This window comes from Zalophus californianus, chromosome 6, assembly GCF_009762305.2.
Source record: "Zalophus californianus isolate mZalCal1 chromosome 6, mZalCal1.pri.v2, whole genome shotgun sequence".
Lineage (NCBI taxonomy): Eukaryota > Metazoa > Chordata > Mammalia > Carnivora > Otariidae > Zalophus > Zalophus californianus.
In genome coordinates, this window is record NC_045600.1 from 91,669,175 (window position 1) to 91,694,342 (window position 25,168).

Consider the following 25,168-nt stretch of genomic DNA (forward strand, 5'->3'; position numbering starts at 1 on the left):
ATGATTCCACTTCTATAAGGAATCTAAAATAGTCAAAGTCATAGAAGCAGAGAATAGAATGGTGGTTACCAGGGGCTTGGGAAGGGAGAAAAAAAAGAGGTACAGAGTACCTTGTACTCCTTTAGTCAAAAGGTGCAAGGTTTTAGTTACAGAAGATGAATGAGTCCTAGAGATCTACTGCATAGCATAGAGCCTGTGGTTAACGATACAGCATCATAAACTTAAAATTTTGCTAAGAGGGTAAATCTTATAAATGTTATCACATACTCACAAAAAATTAATAAGGAAAGAAGACAAGAGACTTTTTGAGGTGATGGGTATGGTTATGGCTTAGATTGTGGTGATAGTTTCACAGGTATATACTTCTCTCCAAACTCATCAGGCTGTATACATTAAATATGTATAGCTTTTTGTATGCCAATCATACTTCAGTCAAGTTGTTTAAAAAACAAAAATAAAAAATGTGAATCACATCTAAAACACCCATAATCTAACCAAGGTAATACATAAAATTAAGCATCACAATGGACAAAGAAGATGTGGCATATATATATACAATGGACTATTACTCAACCATAAGAAAGAATGAAATCCAGCCATCTGCAATAACATGGATGAACCTAGAGGGTATAATGCTAAGTGAAATAAGTCAGTCAGAGAAAGACAAATACCATATGACTTCACTCATATATGGAATTTAAGGGAAAAAAACAAACAAAGAAAAAAAGAGACCAGAAAAAACAAGCTCTTAAATATTGAGAACAAACTGGTAGTTGCCAGAGGGGGGTAGGTGGGGGGATGGTGAAATAGGTGAAGGGGATTAGGAGTACACCTATGATGAGCCCTGAGTAATGTATAGATTTGTTGAATCACTATATTGTACACCTGAAACTAATATAACACTGTGTGTTAATTATATTTGAAAAAAGAAAAGTAAACACCACAATGGGGAAACATATGGCCATAGATGACTGGTGGGAAGTTTATATATTTGTTTATGTATCCGGAGATCTGGAAGGAGTAGCAGGCTGAATAACTTGGCAGCCAAGTGAATAAGTGGTAGTTGAAGTTATGAGATGAATGAAATACACTGTAAAGAATAATAGTGTGAGATAGGGTGAGCACTGAGGATGGGTGGTGGAAGACATCAACATCTTAGGGATGGGGTAGATGAAGAAAAGTGATGTCTTTGAAGGAGACCAAGAAGGAACTGTCCACAAACCTGGAGGGGTACCAAGGGAGCACGAAGTCACAGAAATCAAGAGAGGAAAGAGTTACAACAGCTGCTAGAGAAAGACCAAGGGAGATAAGGACTGAAATGTCTCCACTGGATCTTGCATTTAGGAGGTCCTGGCAACTTCAGCAAAAAGAGTTACTCCTGAGAGAGAGGTGAGAAAAGAGATTGCCTGAACGTAGGCATTTTTCTAGGAAGGTTGGCTATGAACAGAAGGAGGGTGAGACAGTGATGGTAAAGGGGGATGTGGGATGGAAAAGCTTGGGTTTTGTGTTGTGTGTATGTGGGTTTGGGGGTGGGGTTAAGGTAGAATAATATGTTCATGTTCATAGAGGAAAGGGCAATAACAGAGACAGAGATAGAAGTTACAAGGGGGAAAGGGGGCTAATTGACAAAGCAGGGTCCTGGATAAGGCAAGAGGGTGTAAGATCTAGAACACAAATATCCTAGGACTATAAGATGGGTGGTGATACATAACAATTCTCATAGAAAGACAGAGTTCTATGAGTGTAGTAGAATAATAAATCCTAAAGTTGGAGTGGACTTTAGAACATCTTACTTAGTCAAATAGTACGCTAATGTCTCCACTTGATAAATAAGATGGCTGTGGCCAAGAGTCCATAGTTTGCCTACTCATATGATATTATCTTCAGAACTGTATTTAAGGGGCGCCTGGGTGGCTCAGTTGGATAAGTGACTGCCTTCAGCTCAGGTCATGATCCTGGAGTCCTGGGATCGAGTCCCACATCAGGCTCCCTGCAGGGAGTCTGCTTCTCCCTCTGACCCTCTTCCCTCTCATGCTCTCTGTCTCTCATTCTCTCTCTCTCAAATAAATAAAATTTAAAAAAAAGAACTGTATTTAATTTTATTTTTTTAATTTTAAGTAGGCTCCACACCCAGCATGGAGCCCACCACAGGGCTTGAACTCATGACCTTGAGATCAAGACCTGAGCTGAGATCAAGCGTCAGACACTTAACTGACTGAGCCACCCAGGCACCCCCAGAACCATATTTTAAACCTTTGGGTAATAAGACTTCCAATTTTGCCTTCCAGAAAGAACAATAATGCCTAACACGAATCTGTAAAAATAACAGGCTATGCCTTATTTTACTATTTTTCCAATTCTCTGTAAGAGAACCCACTACTACTTATAAGCACTACTGACTCTTTGGCTATATATAAAGTAAGAGTCTAGTTACGCTTGGGTGGTTCAGTCAGTTAAGTGTCTGACTCTTGTTTTGGCTCAGGTCATGATCTCAGGTCCTGGGATCAAGCCCTGCTCCGGGCTCTGTACTCAGCACAGAGTCGGCTTGTCCCTCTCCCTTCCCCTCTGCTCTTCCCCCACCCTCTCTTTCTCTCTCTCTCTTTTTCTCAAATAAATAAAATCTTTAAAATAAAATAAAATAAGAGTCTAGTAAAGAGTTTTTGCTCTCACATTAGACATGAAGATGTTTACTTTCTTATTTTTACGTATCACTTGTTAAAAATATTATTTTAACAAAAAGATAATAACCCCTTTAAAATACTTTTATAGAACCATGGCTATGACCAAAGTTTCTACTCTTCCAAAAAGTTAAAATGTCCTTAAGTCTGTTCCTGACAAATAAATTCAGAAAAGTGACAAGTGGAACTCAAGGTGCCCTTCAAAATTGAAATTGTAATATTGTATGTATACTTTCTAACAGGCCTTAATTCTCTTTAAAATACTATCAGTGGTGTGACTCTCCTTCCAATTCAGCATTTTTCATGGGGGTGAGAGAAGTTTTGAGCTAGACTCTGACCATCTCATATCGATAGACAGAGTGTTACCCAGAAAATTGCAGATTATCAGATTATCAGCGGTGGACTCTAATATGTTCCTAATGATTGTGTAAGCAACAATTACATAACCTTCAAGTGAGGCCATTTGTGAATTGATCATTATCCTGCCCAGCCCTTATAGACTATAGTTTTTTGGAGTTTGTTTCCTATTTTTACCCACATTCCACTCTCTAAATCTGTCTTCTAAATTATACTTTCAATTAGACATTGGTCAGGGATGGATGACTTCACAGAGGATAGCCAACCAAAGAAACATTCTTTCTTCAATGTCATAGACTTTTCTGCACAAGGTGCTGCTTTGAAAAAACTGTTGTCATCCAACAGACTTTTGTTGTGTACCAGAGACTTTCAACATCAGGGTATGTGGCTTAAGGATGGGGGTTCAGGTTGGAATAAAAACAAGCAAGGAGGCACTGAGAGGGAAACACAGAGGTTCTATTGCTCTGTGGCACATCGCTCCTAGAGTATTATAAAATTCTTGTTAACTTGCTAGTGTGTGACTTACAAAGCAACAACAGCTGAGGTGCACCAGGACACAGTCCCCATTTCTTTAGTATCTCTTCCCCTGACATCACTGAAATGCTGTGATTTTGAAGACATGCCTTGTAGTATGCCCAGCTGTGAGAAGAAAGCAGCTGTCCATGCTGGGACATTAGCCCACCCTGGGCTCAGGGGCTCAGACCAGGTCTGACGCTGAAATCTGGTGTTCTCTCCTTGCCCTCAGTGCCCAGTCCCCGTGTATCCCACTGGCTCCTGCATTAACACAGAAATACATAGCTTGTATCTTTGCATTTCACTGGGAACTTATTCAGTTTATTATGGGCAAGTAATAAACTGAATAAATTGGTTGTAAGCAAAAGCAAAACAAAACAAAACCTGGGGGACCTTTAGCACAGGTACTTTCCCTCGTGCTCCCATGTGTTCTCCTCTGGTAGGGAGGAGTTCATATATGCAAATCCCTTCATGCTGCCTCTCAGCTGCCCAAAGCCTCCTTCTGAAACCTTGGTTCTCACAACATTCCCATCTTCCTTATTTTTACCTTCCAAATCCTATCAAAATTTACCTGCCCAGTGTTTAATCCTTTCTTGTTAGTAGAAAGCTGCCTGATTTTGGATAATAGCTTAATGCTAGGAGATAGAAGGTTTTCTCAGGGATGTAACATTTTCATATGAAGGGGCGAGTCTTTAATGATGGCATTTCAGATTCCTTGATAAGTCAGAAGAAGAGATTTGCAGATACAGGGATTAAAAACAACTTTGTCTGCCTGGTCTTGCTACTAAACAGAAGAACAAATTAATTGTGGAAAACAAATAAATCATGGAAAGAAAGCAAGATTATTTCAAAGGTAGACACACGTCAGTGGGTCAGAGAGCCATTGGCAATTCCGTAGTTTGTATATAGAAATGCCTCATTCAAATGGCAGGCTTGGAGTTGCTTTCACACAGTACTTCACAAAACAAAATTGATGAAAATGTTAACTGACCCCATTAAAGAATGGGGGGGTTGCTGTTATTGAAAAGTGTTAAACCACTCCTCAATTTTCCCTCCTAGATGCCAGCCACCTTTGCAGTCAGGTAACATATTTATTGAACACTTGTAACGTGCCAGGCATTTGTTAAATCTTTTTGTAACATAAATACAGGATTTTTTTCATATGCAAGATCATATGAAAGTCTTGTGTTTATCTATACTGAAACATAAGTTGTAACACTAGAAATTATCTATATAATCTACAAATGACATTATGCACATTTATCCTGCATAGGAAGAAAATAATCATTTGACTGCTGTATCTTTTCCATATAGCCCAATCATGAAGCAGTGAAAAAAAATCTAATAATGCATTTCCCCTATCCCAAATCATCACATTCCTAAACACACATAGATAAATAGGCTCATCCAGTCATCCCATTTTTATTCATGAATATACTATACAAAGACAGACACAGAGACACTCACTCTATTATATTCTGAAATGCCCTCACTTCTCTGTAGAGGTACGTACTACGTATTCACTGAGGTACTTACTGTTTACAGACTAATATGACCTGCTGAGAGGAGGCATTGGAAGAAACATCAACCAGAACAACGGCAACTGATTTCACACAAGAAGAACCATTAAAGATCACTGGAGCCTTGTACTCTGCACTTGGTAGATTATAGAATGACATACTGATGGATTTGGAATGTTAAAATATTCCAGAGATAAGATTATAAACTCCCCAGTAACTATACCAAGAATCTCATCTAATTAAAATTGCAAAAATCTTCCACAAGATTTCTCACAGACAGCTATTTATTTATTTATTATAAGATTTTATTTATTTATTTGAGAGAGAGCAAATTAGAGAGCACAAGCAGGGGAACGGCAGAGGGAGAGGGAGAAGCAGGCTCCCTGCTGAGCAAGAAGTCTAATGCAGGACTCGATCCCAGGACCCAGACGTCTGCACAGACAGCTATTTAAAAAATAAATTCAGGGCACCTGGGTGGCTCAGATGGTTAGGCATCTGCCTTCGGCTCAGGTCGTGATCCCAGGGCCCTGGGATCGAGTCCCGCATTGGGCTCCCGGCTCCTTGGGAGCCTGCTTCTCCCTCTGCCTCTCTCTCTTTCTCTCTCTCTCTCTCTCTCTCTGTTTCTCATGAATAAATAAATAAAATCTTAAAAAATAAAATAAAATAAAAAATAAATTAAGATTGGGGGCGCCTGGGTGGCTCAGTTGGTTAAGCGACTGACTCCAGCTCAGGTCATGATCCTGGAGTCTGGGGATCGAGTCCCACATCAGGCTCCCTGCTCAGCAGGGGATCTGCTTCTCCCTCTGCCCCTCCCCCTTCTCAGGCTCTCTCTCTTTGACTTTTTCTCTCTCAAATAAATAAATAAAAATCTTTAATAAAAAATAAATAAAAAATAAATTCATATTGAAGAGAATGTTTTCTCATGACTGGGTGAAATAACATTTCTTCAGGTCGAGTCCATGACCACCAGCATCAGAATCATCATGGACATCTTAAAATGCAAATTAGTGGCTCCCTCTCTTTATCTACTGAATGCAAATTCAAGGTTGTTTTTTATGCACACTTGAGGAAAGACACACTAGTCTGTCTCTGGATGACCCAGGTGCTCGGGTGCTCACTCTTTTCCTGCAGTCTAGCAACAAGCTGGCTCAGCAGAGAGGCTGTGAGGTCTGCAGACAGAAATGAGTTGATCAGAAAAACTCTTCAGGCAAGTGGTGTCAAAAGCTTGTTTTTTAAACAAATAAGGTTGTAACCCCAAAAGAAAAGCACAAAGTTTTCCAAATCGACTAGGCGATCCCTGCTCCCGCCCTACTCCTCCATAAATATGTGAGGTAGCAGGGAGTAATGTTCCTGCTACATGTTCTTCTGGAACATTTCCTGAAGTTCATCCAGTTGTGCCAGCCCAGGCACAGCTCTCCACGAGTTGGTGAGCAGCTAGGGGATCCTGTGCATTTGGTTAGCTCTGAGTCTGTAAATTTTTGTTTGGGGTCTGCACTGTGTGTTTTTGTATTTATTCAGGCCACATATTGTTTGATAATACCAAAGTTTGAAAACCACTATGTATGTATTATTTAATATATTTACCTATGATATGGAAGAAGTAAACAGCCCATCAAAAAGCATACCCTTACTCCCATAGATGACTTCGATTTTTTTTTTAAGATTTTATTGATTTAGTTGACAGAGAGAGACACAGTGAGAGAAGGAACATAAGCAGGGGGAGTGGGAGAGGGAGAAGTGGGCTTCCCGCGGAGCAGAACCCGATGTGGGGCTCAATCCCAGGACCGTGGGATTATGACCTGAGCTGAAGGCAGATGCTTAATGACTGAGCCACCCAAGGGCCCTGTAGATGACTCATATTAGATAGTTAGGAGTCATATAAGTGAAATAAATTGCATATAAATAAATAGCAGAAATATTTTTTGGAAATTTTACTTAAAGAAGTATCTACTTTAACTTAGATGTTTCCTTAAGCTAAAACTTAATAGTTACTTTTTGGAAAAATGTAGTGAATTCTTAAGCATGTGTGTTGATTCTATGGTATCAGTTCAATACATTTATAGCTCAAGAGTTCCTGTGTCTATTGAATAAGATTCTCCTTTTGCCAATTAATGTTAGCATGACAAAATTACAGAGACAATTCTTAAGAAGTTTAAGTAACTCTTTGATGACCTCAGTCAAGTAGGTGAAAATTTTGTAATAGGGTCAATAGACTGAAAACTGTCTCTTGTTGGGATAAAACCATGTGCATCACCATTTGTAATATTGTATTCTGAGTATTACATCTGTAAGGAAAGCCAAAGGAGGGAAGATCCAGAAGAAGACAAAGTAACAACTTGAATGGGGAACCACTGAAGGAGTACATTAATAATCAGATTAAAACTCTTCAGAAAAACAAAGGCAGAAAGGAGAGAAGAACTATGTGTGAAATCATAAAGGGATGAAAAAGATAAGCATAGTTGTTCACTAAATCCTGAAATCATAGAATGAGAGTGCATCTCTAAAACTTTATGGAGGTAAATTTAGGCTAATTAGATAGAAGTATAACTCATGTAAAAAAATAGAACTCAAATTACTGTAAATGGTGATATAGTTGATTATTTACAACTTAAGATAAACCAAAGGCTGATAGAGTCTTAGTGAGGTGCAATGAGTGGTGAGTTCCTAAACTTAGAAGTTGATATCCAAGAGGATAGCCAAGACTGGCCACCCCTTGTCTAGTGATGCAAACCCTAGAGATAAAAAATGTTTGATGGCCCATGCAATCAGTCAATGTGGTAATTATTCTGATTTTAGAAAATAAAAACCAGAAGAATAGAGAAAAATAAGTAACTAGTAAAAGAACCACAGGATACTTGTGCAAACAATTGTAATGAACATTTGTACATAATTTGTAAATTTTATCATACATATGAAAGTTAATTTTTTCATATAATATTAGCATGTGATTCACTTTTTGCACTATTGTGAGATAAACATGTTCTATAGACCTATAGGTCCTATGTAATCTGTGGATCATTCCCTCCCCCACCCCTCTGAGATTATCATCTATCACTGTCCTCCTTGCTGTTCCTCCAGCACACTCACCTTTTCCTGCCTCACTGCCTTCACCTGTGCTGCCCTCATTGCCTGGATGCTCTTTTTCCACACTTACCCATAGCTTGCTCCCTCTCTTCACCAAAGGTTGTATGGAAATCTCACTTTATCAGAAAGCTATTCCCTGACTTTCCCATCAAAAATACCACTGTCTTTGCTGGTCCTTTACCCTGTTTTTTTTTTTTTTCTTAGCACTTAACAATACCTGATATAGTATATATGTATTTGCTTATTGTGTCTCCCCCACTAGAATTTAAGTCAGCTCTGTGTTGAGGAGGGACTTTATATCCCAAATCCAAAACAATGCCCAGCATAGAACATGCATTCATGCATTCAGAAAATACTTGTTGAATGTGGAGGATGAACCAGGTTCAGTAAATTTTGGACTACTGCTTATGATGGATGGCAAAGGAATTAAAGCTATGGTCAAATACAAATGCCTTCTAAACAGCTAGTGACCCATTACTTAGATTCTGGGTAACATAGATACTGTTGCTTTGCTTGCTACAACACAAATTTGAAGAAGAGCTGGGTTTATGATTCAATTCAATAAACAGTTTCATCAAGGTAACTCTGCCCCTTAAGCACTCTCATCAGCTAATACTGAAAAATCCAAAGCCCACCCCCAGATTTCTGTGAATTTCCTAGGAAGATTCTGATTTTTTCCTGCCTTCACCACCTTCGTTCAGTTTTGTAATCATCTCATCATATTGTGCCTGGTTTGTCTTCTGCACCTGTTGAATCACATGTGGAACTTCTCCCTAGTTTTCAAAAAACTCAAGCAAATTTGACACTTTCAGGAAGTGGAAGAAATTCCATTTATGGGGGGTGGGGGAACTGGAGCAGTTAGAGCAACAGAAACAACTTTAAGTGAATGTTAAAGAGTCTTGTCTCTTTTTTTTTTTTTAAAGAGAAGGTTGACAGACATCTAGAGCTTTCTGCACAACTGTTTTTTTTTTTTAAGATTTATTTATTTATTTGACAGAGAGAGACACAGCAAGAGAGGGAAGACATGCAGGGGGAGTGGGAGAGGGAGAAGCAGGCTTCCCATGGAGCACAGAGCCCGATGCGGAGCTCCATCCCAGGACCCTGGGATCATGACCTGAACCCAAAGCAGACGCTTAACAAGGTGCCCCTAAAGAGTCTTGTTTCTTACACTCTTTCTGCCACCCCACCATAAGAGACTCTTGATTGGTTAATTCATTCTTATGGTTTCTCTTTTTCTCCATTACCTCACATTCCTGGTGTCCTCTCTCTGAGATGGTCTCCAGAGAACTTCACATTCTTCTCCCTGTCTTTGGTTCCTACTCCCAAACTCAGCTCTGGGTTGGTGTTTTTGTTTGTTTTTTAATACTCAAATTCATCAAGGTGCTCAGCAGAAAAAAAACAAAACACACAAAAAACCTCCAACAACCAACTTCCTTTCTTAAGATCCACCTTCAAAGGAGATGCAATTGTTTTCTTAGTTATGAAAAGTTAGCTAAGGTTAGTAGTTCTAAGCAGTACAGTATATTTCATATCGTTATCGGTCTTAAATCTTTTGGGAAAATAGTGCATAGCTTAGGTATAAAAGAACTACCATATTTTTGTGGGTATTTCATTGTAACAGAAAGGAAATTAACATTTATTGAAAGACTACTATATGTGAAGCACTATATTTATAAATTACATATTTACTGGACCCCTATCTGGCAGCCACTTTTACTTAAGGCACTTCCTAGACCTCACCCTCCAGTTTTCCCATCCATGAAACATCTGGACTGTCCCTGGGGAATTTGTGACCATGGTCAGCAACTCCGTCCACGCAACTTAATGTTTACAGATAATTGGAGCATCCAATCACTTTTGTCTAAGAGAGTACAAAGATCACCTTGCGAGAAAGTTCAGACCTCTTTTTTTTGTTTGTTTCTTTTAAATTTTTTTAAAGATTTATTTATTTTGAGAGAGTGAGAATGAGAGAGAGCACATGCGAGGAGGGAGGGTTAGAGGGGGAAGCCGGCTCCTCGCTGAGCAGGGAGCCCAATGCGGAACTCGATCCCGGGACTCCAGGATCATGACCTGAGCCGAAGGCAGTCGCTTAACCGACTGGCCACCCAGGTGCCCCTCTTGTTTTGTAAGACTGGGCCTTTAACTGGTGTTAAAATGCGTATATATAATGTGTTTTAGGATCATGTTCCCTTTTTGACTAGAGGCGTGGCTTCGGAGAAGGTTAACTTTTAGCCAGAATTTGAGGGGCTTCAAATCCCTTTTCTAGTCCTAAATCTCCACTCTGAAGAGTAAAATACGTAGTAGGTAACAGACACGAGTCCCTGCTTCCTCCGCGGCAAAGGCCAGGATGCGAATAACACCAGGGTCATCGAACAGGCCCGGACAAACGCTAGGCTAACGCGACCGGCGGGAAAGCGCACGGAAGCTTAGTCTAGCCGGGGCCCTGCCCTCGCCGCCCACCCAAAGCGTCCTTTTTAACCCTCCCACCTCCCTGGTGTGAGCAAGACTGCGGAAGAGGAAGTAGTCACTGGCGGGCGGGGGCGCGCGCGCTCGCAGCCCCTCCTCTCCATGACGTCGAAGACGCGACGCGTCGCAACGCAGTGCAAACTGGGAAAAGGGGATGAGCTGGGCTGGTTTCCGTCGGGGTAGCGAAGGCTAATTCTTCTTCGAGTTGGTGGAAGATGGGCCTTTGGAGAGGAGGCCGGCGATAGTCAAGCGCGGCCGGCGCCACGGTGAGTGTAGTTCTGGGTCCTGGCCTTTGTTCCTCAGGAAGCCGTCTGCATTGAACACCTTTTCTTTTCACAAGCTGCTCGTCACCGGGGAGACAGGTCCTGTCCGAAAACCCTGAACATAGAATCGGCTTTTAGAGGAAGGGCCCGACCTCGGGTCTTTCCCGCTGCCTCCCCAGGGTTGTCCAGTGAGTTTCGTGTAGTTTTTTCAGGTTTTCCGGTCTTAGAAGGTGGCCTTGACGATCCCTCGTTCTTCTTCAACACTTAGACCCGACTTTGACCTCCTTCCTCTGGCCTCCGTTTTCTGATTTTCTGCTATCGAGCTACAGTCCCAGGCCTTTAATACAGCCCCTCACAGTGTTTCCCAGTACCTTCTCTGTCTCAGTCAAACTTAGTTTTAGTGAAGTCCAAGTATGAGTTTAAAGAACCTATAAGCTCAGTTAAAACTATGACTTCCCTAAATAAAAGCTTTTCTTTGCTAAAATGTGGCCTCTCCTAGAGTTGTGGGACAAGTAAATTTCACCTCCACAGAACCCCGAATCGCAGTGATGTTCATTTATACATAAAGCTGCAGACTACACCTTGGATTTAATTCTTTTCTCCAGTTTATTCTGTGACCTTGAAGCAAGTCACTTAATCACTAACAAAATATTTACCTGAAGGAATTTAATATTTCTTAAGCACCCTGAGGGTTTCAGATGAAAGGGATGTTACTGTTTCTGAATCTGCCAGCAGTGTTAGTTTTGTATATCTTTTGCTGAAGCCATTAAAAATGTCAGGTGGTATTTGTTAAGGAACTGTACCTGTTCTAGGCCTGCTCTGTGGCTTTGCTATGTAAGCAGATTTTGCATCTCAACATTCTGCTTAACGTTCATTGTTGAGTGTCTTTCCTGATGGATTTAGATAGTTTGTCATGACTCCACAGTACTGGGCCATTTTATCTGAAAGGTGATGTAGGTTGTGCTATGCGTTTATCCTATTGCAGTGGCTGCCTTGAAATGTGTATTCTTTTTCTTGTGACACATTGGGTACATCTTTAAAATTAGATAGTAGGAACCTTATAGTAAAACAACAGTTTGTTATTAATGACATAAATATGCATTAATTGCACATAAGTGTGTAGGTATGTATCGTATTCTTTGAGAAAACAATGCATGAGAAAAACTAACAAAAACATTTTAAAGGTGTCTTTTTAGTATTTAACTTTATGTATTACTTGACCTTTAATAATCATTATAACTATTTGTTTATTAATATGAACATATCAGGAAAGATCCAAAATGGCTTTTGTAAAGTAAGACAGTTGGAAAATAAATCCAGCACATCAAATTTTTTTCCATAAAATGTCTAGCATTATATTTTCATTATGAATTTTTCTACATGAAGATGCAGTTATTTTTGTAGAGATTAGAGGAAAAATGTGCCCATCAAATATGAGTTGCTAATCTTATTGGGTATACTTAAGGAAACTTTTTTTTTTTAATCGTGGTTATTGTCCCAATTACCTATTGATACATAACAAATCACTCCAAACAAAGTAGCTTCAAACTGTTATGTTTTATCTGTTATATTTCTGTGGGCTAACTGGAGTCAGCTGGTTGGTTCTCACTTAGAGTTTCATGCATTTGTGGTCAGATAGGCAGCCAGGGTTGAAGTCATCTGAAAGCTTAACTGAGTTGGACATCCAAGATGGCTCATTTGCATGAATGGCAGTTGATGTTGGCTGGTAGTTCAGCTAGGGATGTCATCTGGAGCACCTATGCATGACCTCTTCATGGGGCTTGGACTTTCGTAGCATGAGTTTGAGTTTCAAAAGCAAGTTATGTTAATGCCTTAATAGTTGGTTTAATATTTATCTGGTCTGTCTGTGGACCTAATCTCTACTTACATATTTACATCTCTATCAAGGCATCTTTAGATGTTACTTTTGCATACATGTTTAAAATTTCCTGTGAATCAATGATTCTTATTTGGTAGTAATTTGCCCACCAGGGGACATTCAGCAATGTCTGGAGACATTTTTGGTTGTCACAGCTGGAGGGGGATGAATTACTACTGGCATCTAGTGGGTAGAGGCCAGGGGTGCTGCTAAATATCCTGCAATGCACAGGGCAGCCTCCTATAACAAAGTTTTATCTGGTTCAAAATAAGAATAGTGCCAGGTTGAGAGATGCTGCTTGTACACTGATCAGTTTTTTAAACTAGTGTTGGTTTGTTGTTGTTGTTGTTGTTAAACAGCACTACCGTTCTATGTGTGTGTACACACCAGAGAAGATTTTCTGTCTCAGTCTGTTCTGTTACACAAGCATATTTCTGCCTTTTTGTGTTCTCTTTTTCAGTGGCCTGCTGGTTATTCTTATCCAAAGTATTATTCCTTGTTCCTATTTCCTTCAAATCCGTCTTGCATATCCCCACTTTGACCCGACCTGAGGTATCATTTTCCCCTTTGAGAACTGGCTTGTTGCCTGTTGAATAAATTATAAACAATTCTTGATGGCTTCAGAAGCCCTCCATAATATGACTCCATCTCCTTACCTAATATAATTTATTGTTAGCCAACAGTTATTAAGTGTTGACAGTAAGGACTGAGGTCAGTGCTAGGGATCTAGCATGTCAGAGTAGTGACATGTAAGGAAGATATGTACTTGGAGTCCCTTGATCAAATTGATTATTTCCCTGTACTGATGGTCCCCAACTTAATATGGTTTGACCTAGGATTTTTCAACTTTATGATTGTGTAAAAGTGATACACGCTCAGTAGAAACTGTACTTCAGATTTTGAATTTTGATCTTTTCTCAGGCAGCAATATGTGGTACTGGGCAGTGACAGTGAGCCACAGTGCCCAGTCAGCCATGTGATGGTGGGGGTGAGCAACTGATAGACTTCCAGCTATTCTGTTTTTCACTTTCAGTATAGTATTCAATAAATTACATGAGATATTAACACTTTATAATAAAATAGGCTTTGTGATAGATGGTTTTGCCCAACTATTGGCTAAGGAAGTGTCCTGAGCATGTTTAAGGTAGGCTAGGCTAAGCTGTGATGTTTGTTGGATTAGGTGTATTAATGTATTTTTGACTTAATGGTATTTTCAACTTCTTGTGGATTTATTGGGACATAACCCCTTCATGAATTGAGAAGGATCTGTAATCCCTATAGTAGTCCTTATTTTTCTCATTGCCTTCTGGTACTTAATTCCTCATTTTGTGTCTTTGTTCATGTTGGCTTCCTTTTCTGGAATACCCTCCTTTCTCACTCAATTCATAACTAAATCTTATCCTTAGGGCTAGTTTTTGTCTCTGCCTCATCACATCATCATGAGCACTTCATACTTATGAGGGTCTTAAAACCTAGTCATAATTGTCATTTGGTTGAAATACTATACTAAGGCAATGACACAGATTGTACATACTATAGAATTTAGACCAAGAAATGAACTCCCCATAGCTGGGACCATCAAGGATGAAAGAAGTGGAACTTAAGTTGGTCCTTGAAGGAAGAGGGACCAGCACCAAAGAGAGTGCACTCTAGGCTGGATGAAGCTACACCAAATTTTCTCCTTCTTTTGGGGCACCTGGGTGGCTCAGTCGGTTAAGCGTCTGCCTTCGGCTCAGGTCGTGATCCCAGGGTCCTGAGATCGAGCCCCGCATCAGGCTGCCTGCTCTGCAGGAAGCCTGCTTCTCCCTCTCCCACTCTCCCCCTGCTTGTGTTCCCTCTCTCGCTGTCTTTTTCTGTCAAATGAATAAATAAAAATCTTTTTTTTTTAAGATTTTATTTATTTGACAGAGAGCACAAGCAGGAAGAGCAGCTGAGGGAGAAGCAGGCTCCCTGCTGAGCAAGGAGCCCAATGCGGAACTCAATCCCAGGGCCCTGGGATCATAACCTGAGCCAAAGGCAGACACTTAACCGACTGAGCCACCCAGGCATCCTTGAATAAATAAAAATCTTTTTTTTTTTTAATTTATTTATTTGACAGAGGGAGACAGCGAGAGAGGGAACATAAGCAGGAGGAGTGGGAGGGAGAAGAAGGCCTCCCGCCGAGCAGGGAACCCGATGCGGGGCTCGATCCCAGAACCCTGGGATCACAACCTGAGCCGAAGGCAGACGCTTAACGACTGAGGCACCCAGGCGCCCCAATAAATAAAAATCTTAAAAAAAAATGTTCTCGGGGTGCCTGGGTGCCTCAGTCGTTAAGCATCTGCCTTCGGCTCAGGTTGTGATCCCAGGGTCCTGGGTTCGAGCCCCACATCGGGCTCCCTGCTCAACGGGAAGCCTGCTTCTCCCTCTCCCGACTCCCCCTGCTTGTGTTCCCTCTCTTGCAGTGTCTCTCTCTGTCAAATAAATAAATAAAATCTTTTTAAAAAAAATGTTCTCCTTTTTTTGACTTCCCAGTGACTGGAGTCACATACTAATATACAGTGTAGCAATTAATTGTTGGCGTATTATTTAATAGGTATTAGTTTGGTCTTGGTAACTAAACTAAGACATTTGGATCAGAAGCCCTATGGTACTCTCTTTATCCCCTAGAGCAATGTCACTCAAAGTAGCCAGTCTGTGTTATAGGCTTGAAGCTTGTACCACAGTATAAATTAGTGGACTGCTTTCTTCACAGAGAAGGTCTTGCTACTAGTGTGCTTAATGGATTTACATCTGTCATAAATTTCTTATTTTATCACAGACTGGTAACAGTTCCCCAGCTGTCTGGTCTGTGGGCCACACTTGAAGTAGCATTGCTCTGCAGAACTTTTACACTTTTTCAGTTGTAACCTGTAGTAAGAAATAACATTTTACATTTCAATCCAGTGTTATATGCATACACATACACAACCCAAACTGAAGTTTCATGAAACAGTACTTAACCTTACTATATGTGGACATGCTCTGATATTTTCTCTTCAATTTTATTTTTTTAAATGCTGATTATGACCTTATGGATTTGGAAACACTGCCCTTGGGGCACCTGGGTGGCTCACTCGGTTAAGCATCAGACTCTTGGTTTCAGCTCAGGTCATGATCTCAGGGTGGTGGGATCCAGCCTCCATGTGGAGCTCTGTGCTCAGTGGGGATTCTGCTTGAGATTCTCTCCCTCTCTCTCCATCTGTTCCTTCTCCCCCTCCCTCCCTCTCTTTTTCTCTGCCTCCCTCTCCTCTCAAATAAATAAATAAATCTTAAAAAACAAAAAAACACTGCTCTCACACAATTATTAGCTCAGTGCTAGACATATAGTAGATATTCAAAAAATACCAGAAGTTTTAGCAATGACTAATTTTTAAAAGGGTTGAGCCTTCTTAATACTTTAGGATTACTTTAAAATATTTCACGATTACTTACTTGTCTGTGGCATTTAAACTAGAATGAGTATAGGGTGCCTGGGTGGCTCAGTTGGTTAAGCGACTGCCTTCGACTCAGGTCATGATCCTGGAGTCCTGGGATCGAGTCCCACATCGGGCTTCCAGCTTGGCGGGAAGTCTACTTCTCCCTCTGACCCTCTCCCCTCTCATGCTATTTCTCTCTCTCTCAAATAAATAAATAAATAAATAAATAAAATCTTAAAAAAACTAGAATGAGTATAGATTGGATTATGTGAAATTTAAGGCAATCAAAAGATATAATGAGTGCTGTTGCTGTTTAAGGGGAGAGAGGGACTGAGATGATGGATGCCCAATGGAGACAAACTTTGTTCTACTTTCAGCATTGCCAAGGACCTAGGCAGTGGCTGGTGTGAAGCCCTAGTTAAGATATCAGGACCAGTTTGACCACAAACCTCAGTCTTCACCTTTTTACTTTTTAGTCTTCACTCTGGTTCAAGTCATCTATCTTTACTCTTTCTCTTGGGAAGAATCAGAAGGCTGTCATAAACAGAGAGGGGGATACATACGCCTTCCTTCCCCCCCCCATTTTGTTAACTAATTTTCAGCACTGTCTGGATTTCACTTTTGGAGCATTGCTGTGTGACTAAAGCTGAAGTATTTAAGATTTACACATCTTAAGAAAATTATTTTTTTAGAAGAACTTTAATTTTTCTCACATATACTTTTTTATTTTTTAACACACAATCCTTTTTGAAGCATAACAGTTTTAATAGGTTGTATGTTATATTCAGTTCTAGATATAAGCAAGTAGTTTCTATTGAACATTCTTTTATAAGTATCAGTAGGATTGTTACAACAACAAAAAACTGCTGCTGCTCTTTTCCTTGTTTTTACTGTTGCAGCCAAAATAAATTGTGAATTCATTCAGTCATATATTTTATGTCAACCTATTTTGAAATCTTTAAAGGCAAAGTGCAGCAGAATGACTGATCAAGAATTTAACACATTAAATTTCACATAGATTTAAGTTGCATGTGTATCCTTCTTTGCTTTCTCATTTGATTAGGGAAAATACCCTTTACGTTGTACTTTGACTTCTGCAGAAATCTGTGATTGTAGAGGCTGAAACAGCAATTAAGGCAATGCTGTAAGTATTTTTAACACCAGGCATCTTATTCGACAGTGAAACTTATATAATTTTGTAAATGAAAATGAAAACAACTGTGGTCCTTTGATAACATTATCAGAGAAAATTGTTACTTATTTCAGCTGTTCTCAAAAATCATATAAGGACAGGAGAGTCTGGCTGGTTCAGGTCAGTAGAGCGTGCTGCTCTTGATCTTGGCATTGTAAGTTTGAGCTTCACATTGGATGTAGAGATTACTGAGGGGCACCTGGGTGGCTCAGTCAGTTGAGCTTCTGACTCTTGATTTCAGCTCAGGTCATGATTTCACGGTTTTGAGATCAAGCCCTGTATCGGGCTCTGCACTCAGCATGGAGTCTGTTTGTCCCTCTCTCTGCTCCTTCCCCCCTGCTCGTGCTTCCTCTCTCCCTCTCTCTCTCTCTAATATAAATAAATAAAAATCTTTAAAAAAAATCAACTAAGGATACAAAAGTTAACTTTAAACTGTCAGTAAAAAGTTTGTCACTATAATCTTATACCTTCCCTCCATGTGTCTAATCATTAGCCAAGTCCTCTATCTTTGCAGTGTCTCATGTATCTGCCTCCTTCATTCCATCTCTCCTGCCCTAGTTCTGACCTTCATCATCTCTCCTTAGGATCATTATCATAGATTACTAGTGTCTTTCTTGTCTTGTCTTTTAAAGCCTAACTCTAGCATTTCAGTTTGGATCACATAACTCTTCTTCAGAATCTTATGGTTTTCTTTTACTTTTAGAAAACAAAGTAAATGCTTTATTGTGACATTTAAGGTCTTGTATTTTCTGTTCGCAGACTATTTTTTCAGGCTTTCCTATCTAGTAGATCCTTGCTCATTCTCTGTATTGGCTAGTTCCTCAAGATGTTCTTTACTCTCTTGGTTTTTTTCCCTCATACAGTACCTCTTCTCTATCAAAAACCTTCTCCTACCAAGATTCACATAAATGTTGTCTTTTCCAAGATCCCTCTAGTCATACTTAATCTTTCTTCTTAATTTGTCTTATTGTACGTTATTTATAACTCTTTAGAGTTAGATATCTTACTGTGTTGTATTACCACTGCTTACAACTTTTTCTTTCACATTAGTTTTTTTATTTTTTTTTAAGATTTTATTTATTTGAGAGAGAGAGAATGAGAGATAGAGAGCACAAGAGGGAAGAGGGTCAGAGGGAGAAGCAGACTCCCTGCTGAGCAAGGAGCCCGATGTGGGACCCGATCCCGGGACTCCAGGATCATGACCTGAGCCGAAGGCAGTCGCTTAACCAACTGAGCCACCCAGGCGCCCTCACATTAGTTTTTTTAAACTTTCTGGGGAAAGATATCATATCTAATCTTTGAGTTCCTGGAAGCACAATGTCTTCTATACAGCAGGATATCTGTGAATGTTTGAATTTAATTTAACCTTGAGGTAGGTAATGGTTTACAATTTTAAGTTACCTAGGTAGCACATGTAGTTTTTATATTAGTTTTTCAAGGAGCCCAGCTTTAAAGGTAAACATGAGAAACAGATTCACCTGAGAATATATTCTAGACCTTTATTTTAGAAGGTTCAAATCAATAGCTTTCTTTCCCCAGCCAAGAAACCTAATTGTCATGAATCTACAAAATAGACTCTGACTTTTTGAACATACATTCTGTGGTTAGACCACTAGCACTTGTGACCCAGATAGAGGATAGAATTGGAAAAACAGATACTTTCAGGCTGGTACCTGGCTAATCTGCCTAATTCTGGCTTCAGTCCCTGTCTTAGTACACTTAGTAGTATCACCAACAAAAAGTGATTGGGCTTTTGGGGAATTACATTTCAAGAGGTAGCCTGTATCAGGGGAGCAAATGTTGGCTTTCTGTTGGTTAAGTAAGCTTCAGATCTTAGCTGAACTAGCTGAGAGCAGAAAAGTCAAGAGTAGTTCTTGTTACTGTTACCTTACTGTCTTCTGGCCCTCATTAATAGTCCCAACTCCAATGTCCCCTGCCTCTACCACAGGTTTCCTTAAACACCTTCCCAAAGAGTTAGTTTCTTGACCTTACATTGCTTTCCCTTAGTCAAATGTATTTCTCCTCAACTGTTGCTTCTTATTATTTCAGTAGAAATCATGTTCCTGGAGAACCATCCCACTCTATCCCAGCATTCTCTTTTTTATTGCCAGTTTGTTGTTGTTGTTAAGTTATCTACAGCCTGCTTCCATTTCTTTATTCCTTAATACTCATGTTCTTGCTTCCATTCACACCACTGTATGGAAGCTGTCTGTACTCCAAAAGTTTTATGTATCAGGCTCTTCCAATATTCCAAATATATATATATTTTTTTATTTTATTTCTTTATTTGAGAGAGAGAGAGTGTGAGCACAAGTGGGCAGAAAGTCAGAGGAAGAGGGAGAAACAGACTCACTGCTGAGCAGGGAGCCCAATGCGGGACTCGATCCCAGGACCCTGGGATCAAGACCTGAGCCAAAGGCAGTTGCTTAACCACTGAGCCACCCAGGTGTCCCCCAAATATATTTTTTAAATCAATATTTAAAAACATATTTTGTGTTTGCTTGTTTTACCCATACTTCCTAACTTTCACATGTGTCTGGTATTTTCATGTTTATAAACAATTGCACATTTTTATTCATATTTGCATTGTCATACAATATAGTTAAGAGTTTTCTTTAAAAATTTTTATGAAATATATGTTATGTTACTTATATTCTTTTATATGTTATAAAGCATTATAGTAAAATGATTACCCTGTGATCACCTTTGAATGTGCCACCCAACTTGAGGAATAAAACCTTACTGGTATCCCTAAAGCTCCTTGTATGTGCCTCCTGATTACATCCTCTGCCTCTCCAGAAATAGAATTTTCTGTTTATCATTTCCTATCTGCCTTTTATGTTTACCTTATTTGAATCCTTAGGCAATACACTGTTCAATTTAGTTTGTTTTTAAACTTTATACAAATGGTGTACATGCCCTACACACCATATGTATTCCTGCTTTTTCACTCAGAGTTGAGGGGATAAGCAGGAGGTGAGAATATGGTGGGTGTGGGGAGGAGAAGGTGTTCTCTGGTCAAACTGTTTATCCTGTGACGTCAAGGACCATGTCTTACATACTTGTATCTTTAACACATAGCTTAGTGTTTTTTGCAAATTAAGATACTCAGATGATGCTGTTGGCTCTGTAATTGTGAGGAAATCCAGGGGATCCCTATCATACTCTTTACTTAAAAGGAGCTCCAGTGGCGCGATCGGTTAGCGCGCGGTACTTATACTCTTTACTTAATGGGTGCTCTTAGCTGGTTTGGTGATGAATTGTTAATGAATTAGATATCTAACTAGAAGGACATATTTAATGTTTGTTGATCCATTTGGGTGTAATGGTGTGGTCCAGAAGTTTTTTTCCTCTCCTATCACTATAGCTTTAGACACAGAACACAGCCGGGAGTGAAAAGTAGAAAGTACTTATGTATGAAATCACTGTCTCTAAATACATAGATCTGAAACTACTAAATAAAGTGTTTGGCTAAACATGTTTGTAGACACATAGAGCAAGTATAGGTGGAAAAAAATGAACATTGTAAAAATGTAACCTATAGAGAAAAATAGCTAGGTTTGGTGACTAAGACAGTGGGTTAATTTCACAGGGTTAGAAGGGATGAGTTTCAGATCACAAAGTATTAGTGTAAAACATGACTCAAATCAAAGCAAATCAGGGCACCTTTGGAGTTTCACATGAGTGAACAAATGCCTCCCTCCCCCCCAAGTTGTACCTTACTGAGCTTTTCAGGATTAGATATTTATGGATGACCATTCATCTAATAAAAGGGAATTGGTAAAATAAAGAGCATTAAGTTAATGAAGTGATAGGGAAAAAAAGTTATCTCTTAAATGCATTTATGTAACTACAGGCATACCTTGGAGGCATTATGAGTTCGGTTCCAGACCACTGCAATAGAAGAAATATCGAAATAAAAAGAATCAAATGATTTTTTTTGTTCTGCAGGGCATATAAAAGTTATGTTAACACTGTACTGTAGTCTAGTTAGTGTGTGATAGCATTATGTCTAAAAAAAATGTACAGTCCTTAATTAAAAAAATACTTTGTTGCTGCCTGGAAAGATGGTGGAGTATGAGGACCCTAAGCACACCTTTTCCCAGGGGTACTACTAGATAATGCTCACATCAGCATAAATAACGCAGAAAACAATTTGAAGACTGGCAGAACAAACTCCACAACTAAAGATAGAGAAGAGGCCACATCAAAGATGGTAGGAAGGGCAAAGACACAGTTTGAGAGCAAAATGGCCTGCAGCTGTCTGTGGTGGGGAGGGAACTGGTGGTGAGAAGGGTGAAAAACAGACTTTCACACCAGGGAGCCCACAGGGAAGATGATTCCCCATAACCATTTGCTTTGAAAGTGAGAGGACCTGCATTTTTGGAGTTCCTACAACCAGTGGGACTTACCAGTTTGGAATTTTATTTTATTTATTTATTTTTTATTTTTTAAAGATTTTATTTATTTATTTGACAGAGACACAGCAAGAAAGGGAACACAAGCAGGGAGAGTGGGAGAGGGAGAAGCAGGCTTCCCACAGAGCAGGGAGCCCTACGTGGGGCTCGATCCCAGGACCCTGGGATCATGACCTGAGCCGAAGGCAGATGCTTAACTGACTGAGCCCCCCAGGCGCCCCCTCAGCCTGGAATTTTAAAAATCAGCAGGCTTGGTTCTGGAAGAGCCAGGAGGGCATTAGGAAGTTAAGTCCCCAACCTTGAAGAGACAGCACAGCAAACAGCCTGCAGAGATACAGACTGGAAGCAGTAGTGAAAAATATTGGGGGCAAACAGGAGGGAGAGTAATTTACTCATCTCAGAGTGTGGCCTGGAGAGGCAGGGGATCACGGGGAGACCACATCAGGAGCAAAGGAGCTGGTACATGCCATTTCCTTCCCCTACCCCCCAGTATAAACACACTGCCAGCTGCAGGAACCAGCACAGCACCAACATTCACTACTTAACTTGCATACACCAAGCCCCAGCCCCACGCTTCAGCAGATCTGCCCTTCCCAGTCATACTTGGCTCAGTCTGGGCACTGCAGTCCCCCTGCCCTAGAATACTGGTGCAAACCCCACCAACACTTTTGTCTCTTGACCCTTGCATTTTGTGGAACCTCAGTTCTGCCAGCAGCAGTGGCACATCTCATTTTGCAAGCAGACCACCACACACCTTGTTAAAACGCACCCCACCCAGCCTGGGACCAAGCCCTGCCTACAACAGGCAAAGAGAGCCTCTGCTGACAACTGGACTGAAGGAAAAAGAGGCTAGTTCTCAACAATAGAGCACATATAACACACATAGGAGACACTTCCTGAAGCACCAGTCCCTGGGGAACAGGAGCCATTGCACACAGGGCACCACAGGACCTCTTCTTCATAAGGCCGTTATGACTTATGAAGAAGACTGTGAAGAGCAAGAGATGTAGCTGACTTTTCAAAAACACAGAAACACACAGAGTTAAACAAAATGAGGAGATATAGAAATATGTCCCAAATGAAAGAACAAGACCAAACCACACCAAGAGTGTGGTAATATGCCTGATAGAAAATTTAAAGTAGGGGCGCCTGGGTGGCTCAGATGGTTAAGCATTTGCCTTCAGCTCAAGTCATGATCCCAGGGTCCTGGGATCGAGCCCTGCATTGGGCTCCCTGCTTGGCAGGGAGCCTGCCTCTCCCTCTCCCTCTACTGTTCCCCCTGCTTGTGCTCTCTTGCTCTCTCCATCAAATAAATAATAAAATCTTTAAAAAAAGGAAAAAGAAAATTTAAAGTAATTTTCACAGAGATACTCACTGGACTTGAGAAAAGAGTGGAGGACATCAGTGAGACCCTTAACAAAGAGAGAAAAAAGAATCAGATATCAAGAACATAATAAATGAAATTAAAAATACACTTTATGGAATAAGTAGTAGGATAGATGAAGCAGAGAAATGAATTAATGACCTGGAAAACAGAATAATGGAAAGTAATCAAGCTGAGCAAAGTAGAGGAAAGAAAATTTTGTAAATTGAGAAGAGTCTTAAGAACTTGGTGACTCCATCAAAGTGTAATAACATTCACATTGTAGGGATCGCAGAAGAAGAAGAGATAAGGGGGCAGAAAATTTATTTGAAGAAATAGTAGCTGAAAACTTCCCTAATCTGGGGAAGGAAATATATCCAGATCTAGGAGGCACAGAGATTGTCCCAAAAAATTCAGTGCAAGGAGGTCCACCCCAAGACACATGGTAATTAAAAAAGCAAAAAGCAGGGGTGCCTGGATGGCTCAGTTGTTAAGCGCCTGCCTTCGGCTGAGGTCATGATCCCAGAGTCATGGGATCGAGCCCCACATTGGCCTCCCTGCTCTGTGGGAAGCCTGCTTCTCCCTCTCCCACTCCCCCTGCTTCTGTACCCTCTCTTGCTGTGTCTCTGTCAAATAAATAAGTAAATTTCCTTAAAAAAAAAAAAAAGCAAAAACTAGTAATAAAGAAAAAATTTTAAAGCTGCAGAGAAAAGGGGAAAAAAGGGAAACCCCATAAGGCTATCAACATATTTTGCAGCAGAAACTTTTCAGGCCAGAAGAGAGTGGCATGATATATTCAAAGTGCCAAAAGGAAAAAATCTGCAGCCAACAGTACTGTATCCATCAAGACTATCGTTCAGAAGAGAAGGAGAGATAGAGTTTCTCAGACAAAACTGAAGGAGTTCATGAGCACTAAACCAGCTCAACAAGAAATATTAAAGGGAACTCACTGAGTGGAAAGGAAAGACCATGAGAGTATGAAAAGTAAAAAAAGCAGTAAAAATAAGTATTTCTTTAAAAAATCAGTTAAGGGATTCATAAAATAAATGGATGTAAATTGTGACACCATATACCTAAAACTTGGGGTGGGAGAGGAGTACAGAATAGATAAGTTCAAACTTAAGCAGTCATCAACTTAATATGAACTGCTATGCAGATGTTATATACAAACCTAATGGTAACCACAAATAAAAAACCAGTAATAGGGTGCCTGGGTGGCTCAGTCGGTTAAGCGTCTGCCTTCGGCTCAGGTCATGATCCCAGAGTCCTAGGATCAAGGCCCACGTTGGGCTCCCTGCTCCATGGGAAGCCTACTTCTCCCTCTCCCACTCCCCCTGCTTGTGTTCCCTTTCGCGCTGTGTCTCTCTTTGTCAAATAAATAAATAAAATCTTAAAAACAAACAAACAAACCAGTAATAGATACGCAAAGAACAAAGGAAAAGGAATCCAAGTATATCACTAAGGAAAGCCAACAAACTATGAAAGAGAGCAAGAGAAGAAAGAAGAAGAGAAAATCTATAAAAACAACCACAAGACAAGTAACAAAATGTCAGTAATTACTTATTTATCAATACTTACTGTGAATGTAAATGGACTAAACACTCCAAACAAAAGACATATATAGCAGAGTGGTTAATAAAACAAGGCCTATCTAGATGCTCTCTGCAAGAGACTCATTTCAGACCAAAAGACACTTGCAGATTTAAAGTGAGGAGATGGAGAAACATTTACTGTGCAGATGGATGCCAAAAGAAAGCCAGGGCAGCAATACTTTATGTTGGACAAAATAGACTTTAAGACAAGACTGTAACAGAGACAGAGACATTAAATAATCACAAAGGGGACAATCCAACAAGATATAACAATTATAAATACTTATGCACCCAACGTGGGAGCTTCCAAATGCATAAAACTGTAGGAAATAATCAGTAGTAATACAGGAACAATAGGGGACTTTATTTTTTTATTTATCAGAGAGAGAGAGAGAGACAGAGGCCG

The 25,168-nt window shown here is 40.1% G+C and overlaps 1 protein-coding gene across 2 annotated transcripts in view; it reads left to right on the top strand.

Moving 5' to 3' along the window:
• Window positions 1–10,761: 10,761 nt before the first annotated feature.
• The window catches only part of USP8 (ubiquitin specific peptidase 8), a 73,074-nt gene continuing 58,667 nt past the window's right edge, over window positions 10,762–25,168 (top strand). For both annotated transcript variants that reach the window (XM_027570861.2, XM_027570860.2), the window contains exon 1: window positions 10,762–10,884. The gene's annotated coding sequence lies outside the window, so the exon portion shown is untranslated. The remainder of the gene's footprint in view (window positions 10,885–25,168) is intronic.